The sequence below is a fragment of the Hemitrygon akajei genome, chromosome 8, assembly GCF_048418815.1.
Source record: "Hemitrygon akajei chromosome 8, sHemAka1.3, whole genome shotgun sequence".
NCBI lineage: Eukaryota > Metazoa > Chordata > Chondrichthyes > Myliobatiformes > Dasyatidae > Hemitrygon > Hemitrygon akajei.
In genome coordinates this window covers 156357339-156364871 of record NC_133131.1, presented here as the reverse complement: position 1 = coordinate 156364871, position 7533 = coordinate 156357339, and the positions used below count along the sequence as shown (strand labels likewise).

Here is a 7533-nt window from a genome sequence, read left to right as displayed (position 1 = left end):
ATGTTACTCTGCTATTTAAGAAGGGTGGGAGGCAGCAGAAAGGAAACCATAGACCTGTTAGCCTGACATCTGTGGTTGGGAAGTTATTGGAATTGATTGTTAGGAATGAGATTACGGAATACCTGGAAGCACATTAGAAGATAAGCCAAAGCCAGCATGGTTTCCTGAAAGGAAAATCCTGTCTGACTAACCTCCTGCAATTCTTTGAGGAAATTACAAGCAGGGTAAACAATGGAGATGCAGTAGATGTGGTGTACTTGGATTTTCAGAAGGCCTTTGACAAGATGCCGCACATCAGGCTGCTTAGCAAGATAAGAGCCCATGGAGTTACAGGGAAGTTACTAGAATGGGTGGAGCATTGGCTGATTGGCAGAAAACAGAGAGTGGGAATAAAGGAATCCTATTCTGGCTGGCTGCCGGTTACCAGTGGAGTTTCACAGGGGTCGGTGTTGGAACTGCTTTAATGGATTTGTGGCTAAATTTTCTGATGATACAAAGACAGGTGGAGGAGCGGGTGGTGTTGAGGAAACAGAGAGCCTGCAGAGAGACTTAGATAGTTTAAGGGAATGGGCAAAGAAGTGGCAAATGAAATACAATGTTGGAAAGTGCATGGTCTTGCACTTTGCTGGGTGAAATAAATGGGAAGACAATTATTTAGATGGAGAGAAAATCCAAAATGCAGAGATGCAAAGGGACTTGGGAGTCCTTGTGCAGGATACCTTAAATGTTAACCTCCAGGTGGTGAAGAAGGCGAATGCAATGTTGGCATTCATTTCTTGAAGTATAGAATATAAGAGCAGGGATGTGATGTTGAGGCTCTATAAGGTACTCGTGAGACCACACTTGGAGTATTGTGTGCAGTTTTGTGCTCCTTATTTTAGAAAGGATATACTGACATTGGAGAGGGTTTAGAGAAGATTCACAAGAATGATTCCAGGAATGAAAGGGTTATGAGGAACATCTGGCAGCTCTTGGGCTGAATTTCTTGGAGTTCAGGAGAATGAAGGGGGATCTCATAGAAACATACCGAATGTTAAACGGCCAGAACAGATTAGATATGGCAAAGTTATTTCCCATGGTAGGGGAATATAGGACAAGAGGGCATGTCTTCGGGATTGAAGGACGTCCATTTAGAACAGGGATGCAGACAAATTACTTTAGTCAGAGGGTGCTAAATCTGTGGAATTTGCTGCCATGAGCGGCTGTGGAGGGCAAGTCATTGGGTGCATTTAAGGCAGAGATAGATAGGTTCTTGATTAGCCAGGGCATCAAAGGGTATGGGGAGGAAGCAGGGGAGTGGGGACGACTGGAAGAATTGGATCAGCCCATGATTGAATGGTGGTGCAGACTCGATGGGCTGAATTGCCTACTTCTGCTCCTATATCTTATGGTCTTAAAAGTGGACATGAAGTGCACTGCAGCATGTAGTTAAATATACAACAGTATAATGTTACAGCCGCTGTCATAAATGTGTACTGGGAAGTACCAGGGCATTCAGAAGTCTCACAGCCATCTCAACTTTTCTCACTGCAATGCTGCACCCTCACCTCCAACCAACCCCCAGCTGGAGTGCAATGAATCTAAAAGACAAATAGGAAACTGTTGTCATCTCCTCGTACAGGACCAAGGCCACTCCAGCTTCTGCCATTGACCTGTAGTCTGTAGATGGCTCTTGATTTTTCATAAGACCATAAGATATAGGAGCAGAATTATGCTATCTGGCCCATTGAGTCTGTTCTGCCATTTTCCCTCTCAACCCCATTCTTCTACCTACTCCCCGTATCCTTTCATGCCCTGATTGAAATGAATGCTAAGATTGCATTTGGCTTCCTCACCACTGACTCAACCTGCAAGTTAACCTTTAGGGAATTCTGCATGAGGACTTAAGTCCCCTTGCACCTCAGAATTTTGAATTTTCTGCCCATTTAGAAAATAGGCTACATTTTTGTTCCTTCAGCCAAAGTGCATACTATACACTTCCTGACACTGTATTCCATCTGCTACTTCTTTGCTCATTATCCTAATCTGTCTAAGTCTTTTTATAACCTCCCTGCTTCCTCAATACCACCTGTCCCTCCATGTATATTTGTATCATCCTGAAACCTGGCTACAAACCCATTTATTTTGTCATACAAATCATTGACATATAACGTAAAAAGAAGTGGTCCCAACACCAACACACTAGAGAACACCATTAGTCACTGGCAGCCAACCAGAAAGGCTCCCTTTATTCTCACTCTTTGCCTCCTGCTAATCAGCCAATGCTGCTATCTTTCCTGTAAGTTCTTATCTTATTAAGCAGCCTCATGTGCAGCAACATGGCAAAGTCCTTCTGAAGATCCAAATACACAACATCCACTGATTCTCCTTTGTCTATCCTGCTTGTTATTTCCTCAAAGAAACCCAACAGACCGGCCAGGCAAGATTTTCCCTCTAGGAAAACATGCTGACTTTGGCCTATTTTATCATGTGCCTTCAAATACCCCAAGACCTCATCCTTGACAATTGGTTCCAACATCTTCTCAACCACTGAGGTCAGGCTAACTAGCCTATAGTTTCCTTTCTTCTGCCGCTCTTCCTTCTTGAAGAGTGGAGTGAGATTTCCAATTCTCCAGTCCACTGGAACAATGCCAGAAGCTAGTGATTCTTGAAAGATCATGACTAATGCCGCCACAATCTCTTCAGCCTCCTCCTTCAGAACCCTAGGGTGTAGCTCTTTTGGTCCAGTTGATTTGTCTACCTTCGGACCTTTCATCTTCTCAAGCACCTTCTCGCTTGTAATCGTAATTACGCTTATTTCTACCCACTGACTGACACTCTCAAACCTCTGGCACACTGCTGGTGTCTTCCACAGTGAAGATGGATACAAAATATTTATTGAGTTTCTGCCATTTCCTTGTCCTGCATTACAACCTCTCGAGTATCATTTTTCAGTGGTCTGAAATCTACTCTCACCTCACTTTTACTCTTTATATATCTGATAAAACTGTTAGTATCATCTTATCATCTTTGGTATTATTGGCTAGCTCACCTTCATATTTCATCTTTTCTCTCCTTATGGCTTTTTTAAAATGGTCTTCTGTTGGTTTTAAAAAGCTTTCCAGTCTTATTTTTTGCTCTATTATATGCCCTCTCTTTTGCTTTTTGCTCTCTTTGACTGCCTTTATCAACCACAGTTGCATCATGCTTCCTTTAGAATATGTTCTTGATCTTTGGGACGTATCTATCCTGTGTCTTCCAAATTATCCCCAGAAACTCGAGTCAGTGAGGTACATCCTGTTGCAGTTTTGCAGCAGAAATGATGAATGGAGTAAATGAGCTGGTGATTAACTAGCTCCCACCCTGATGGTCAGACAACCCCTCAGGACCATTCTGACTGCTAGCAAAAATAAAAAAAATAAAAAGAAACTCGAGCCATTGCTGTTCTGGTGACATTTCTGCTAGAAATCCCTTCCAATCAACTTTGGTCAGCTCTTCTCTCATGTCTCTATAATTTCCTTCATTCCACAGTAATTCTGATACATCTGACTTTTGCTTCTCTCTCTTAAATTGCAAAGTGAAGCCTCTCATATTATGTACACTGCCTCCTAAGGGTTCTTTTACCTTAGCTCTCTAATCAAATCCAGTTGATACATTTGGAGGCCTGGCTTCAAGTTATCCATTATCCATTTGGAAATTGTGGTCTTTATAGTCAACATCCACAAATCGATGGATGTTAACTTCCCTTTAAAGAAAAATATGACAACATGACAATGAAGGTCAACAGCAAGACCCTGACGAGTGGGACCACTTTGAGTCATTGAGTCATTTAGCATGGATCCAGTTCTTTGGCCTAACTGGTTCATGTTGACTATGATTCCTATCTAAGCTAGTCCCATTTTCCGGCTGTTGAAACTTATCCCTCTAAATCGTTCCTATCCAGATACCAGTTCAAATGCCCTTTAAAAGTCATTCGTGTACCTGATGGAACCATTTCCTTTGGCAGCTCATTCCATATAATGACGACTCTCCAAGAAAAAGTTGTCTCCCAGGACCTTATTAAATCTATGATCCCCAAAATCGGAAGAAGTCTGGCAGTGAGATTCTAACCACAATAAGTTGGTTCTGCCAGACAGGTTATTATTGAAAGTGAACCTATGGAGGATGTTTTCAGTAGTGGGAGAGTAGAGGACCAGAGGGCACAGCTTCAGAATACAAGGGCATCCCTTTACACAGATGTGAGGAAGAACCTCTTTAACCAGAAGGTGGTGAATTTGTGCAATTCCTTGATATGGGTGGCTGTGGAGGCTAAGTCCTTGAGTATACTTAAGAAGGCAGTTGATAGGTTCTTGATTAGTAAGGACATCAAAAGTTATGGGAAGAAAGCTGGAGAAAGTGGGTGGGAGAGAAAATAAATTATCAATGATCGAATGGCAGAGCAGACTCCATGAGCTGTTTCTATGTCTTCTGGTCTTACGGTACTGAGATACAGTGAAAAGATTTTGTTTGCATGCTCTCCAGACAGATCATGCTATACATAATCATATCAAGGCAGTACAAAAGGACATTGATAACCAAATGCGGAATATAGTGTTACAGTCATCAAGAATACACGATGCACATGGCTTGACTGTTCAAAAGAGTGGAGGAGCATTTGGGAGGGTATTGAGAATCTGAAGTCCTTTCACAGGAGCACATGGTATCCCAGTGCACCATCTTCCAAACAACCAACACCTGTGCTCCCACCTACTCCATTCCCCTGTGTCAAGTACCTCCTGTTCTGGCTGCAGTCTTATCTGTGGGCCCCATACTGACCTTGTCAGACAGCTGAGAACCTGAAGAAGTGGTGCAGAAAAGCGAACCTCAAAGGACTGCCATAGGAGATTGTAGCAATCTAATAGTTTCAGAATCATTTTTTGCTAATCCCAATTTTTAAAATTAAAACTGAATTTGCCTTCTCAAACGGCTGCCGTGAGATCGCAACTCACATTCTCTGGAGTTTTCATCCTTCTCTCTGGAGTACTAGTCCATTAACAGAACCCTGATATAGCAATACATTAGAAAGCCAGTTAATTGCCAGCAGCATTGTGAGATGTCTCCAGTCTCTTGGATGAAAGTAGAGAGTGCCAGCGGCACGTGAAGAGAGGGAAATGGAGTTGACCTTAGTCACACATGCAAAATGCTGGAGGAACTCGGCAGGTCAGGCAGCGTCCATGGAAAGGAATGAACAATCACATCTTGTGCCGAGGCTCTTCATCAGGACTGGAAAGGAAGGGGGAAGAAGCCAGAATGAGAAGGTGAGAGCTGAAGCCAGGTGGCTGGGGGAGAGGAGATGAACTGAGAAGCTGGAAGCTGATAAGTGGAAAATGTAAAGGCCCGAAGTAGAAGGAATCTAGTAGGAGAGGAGAGTGGACCACAGGAGAAAGGGAAGGAGGTGAGGAGCACCAGGGTGAGGTGATAGGCAGGTTAGGAGAACAGAACTGGAAAGAGGGAGAGAAGAATGAGGAACTGAAGGAAACAGTGAGGGGGAAAAAAGTTAGAAAAATTGATTTTCATGCCAACGGGTTGGAAGCTATCTATATGGAAAATAAAGTGTTGCTCTTCCAACCTGTGAGTGGCCTCATCGTGATGGAGGGGTGGGGGGGTGGGGGGGAGGAGTATGGACCGACATGCCTGGATTGGAATGGGGATTGGAATTAAAATGGTTGCTACTGGGAAATCCTGCTTGATACTGTTTCTCTTTCTACTGATTGGACCTGCTGAATGTTTCCTAGAATGCTGAAAGAGGTAGTGGTGGAGATTGTGGAGGCATTAATAATAATCTTTTCAAAAAATCATTGGATTCTGGCATGGTGCCAGAGGACTAGAAACTTGCAATTGACACTTTGGCCTTTAAGAAAGGAGGAAGGCAGCAGAAAGGAAATTATGCACCAGTTAGCCTGACCTCAGTGGTTGGAAAGATGTTAGAGTCAACTTTTAAGGATGAGGTTATGGAGTGCTTGGTGACACAGTACAAGATAGGACAAAGTTAGCAATTTTGCCTGACACACTGGTTGGAATTCTTTGAGGAGATTACAAGTAGGATAGATAAAGAGGACATAGTTGATGTTGTATATTTGAACTTTCAGAAGGCCTTTGACAAAGTGCCCTACATGAGGCTGCTACAAAATTAAGAGTACATGGTATTACAGGAAAGTTACTGGCATGGTTAGAGCATTGGCTGATTGGTAGGAGGCAGTGAGTGGGAATAAAAGGATCATTTTCTGGTTGGCTGCAAACCAGAAAATGCCAGTGACTAGTGAGGTTCCATAGGGGTTGGTGTTGGGACCTCTTCTTTTTATGCTGTATACCAATGATTTAGATGATGGAATAGATGGCTTTGTTGCCAAGTTTTCAGGTGATACTAAGATTGTTGGAGAGGCAGGTAATGTTCAAGAAGCAGGTAGACTGCAGAAGGACTTGGATTAGGAGAATGGGCAAGAAAGTGGCAAATGAATTACAAAGTTGGAAAATGCATCGTCATGCACTTTAGTGGTAGAAATAAATGTGCACACTATTTTCTAAATGGAGAGAAAACCCAAATGTCAGAGATACAAAGGGACTTGGGAATCTTTGTACAGAACACCCTAAAGGTTAACATGCAATGTTAACATCAGGGATGTAATCCTGAGGCTTTATAAGGCACCGTGAGGCCTCACCTTGAGTATTATGAACAGTTTTGGGCTCCTCATCTAAGAAAAGATATGTTGGCATTAGAGAGAGTCCAGATGAGGTTCACAAAGATGAATCCAGGAATGAAAAGGTTATCATAGGAGGAACATTTGATAGCTCTGGGTCTGTACTCACTGGAATTTAGAAGGATGAGGGGGATGTCATTGAAATCTTTTGAATGTTGAAAGGTCTAGACAGAGTAGATGTGGAAAGGATGTTTCTCATGGTGGGAGAGTCTAGGACAAGAGGGCACAGCCTCAGGTTATAGGGACATCCATTTAAAACAGTACTGAGGAGAAATTTCTTTTGCCAGAAGGTGGTGAATCTGTGGAATTTGTTACACCAGGCAGCTGTGGAGGCAGGTCATTGGGTGTATTTGAGGCAGAGCTTGATAGGTTCTTGATTACACACAACCTCAAAGGTTATGGGAGAAGGCTGGGATTGGGGCTGAGGAGGGGAAAAATGGATCAGTCATGATTGAATGACAGAGCACACTCGATGGGCTAAATGGCCTAATTATGCTCCTATGTCTTATGGTGTTATAGTCTAACGTTTCCAGCAGTTTCTGTTTTTATTTCAGATTTCCATTATCTGCAGTTTTTAAAAATTTTTAAACCCGCAAGGTTTACCAAATAAATAAACAGAATTACAAGTTTAGTTGTATCTACATTATTAGAATAGAACAATATTAGCTCTCTCCCGGAGGCATGTGAGATAAGAAACTCCTAGAAATCATAATGTTATTTCTAAGATACCAGATTAATTGTTTATAAGAGACACAGAAGACTGTCTATGCTTCAGGTTCCAAGATCTCCAAAACACTGGAGAAATTCAGCAGGATGG

At 42.5% G+C, this 7533-nt stretch overlaps 1 non-coding gene across 1 annotated transcript; it reads left to right on the top strand.

Annotated features, from left to right (window-relative positions):
• The first annotated feature begins 3258 nt into the window (after positions 1–3258).
• On the top strand, positions 3259–3377 carry LOC140732577 (U8 small nucleolar RNA). Its single transcript, XR_012100101.1, has one exon. It is a non-coding gene; the product is annotated as a U8 small nucleolar RNA (small nucleolar RNA).
• Positions 3378–7533: the final 4156 nt, after the last annotated feature.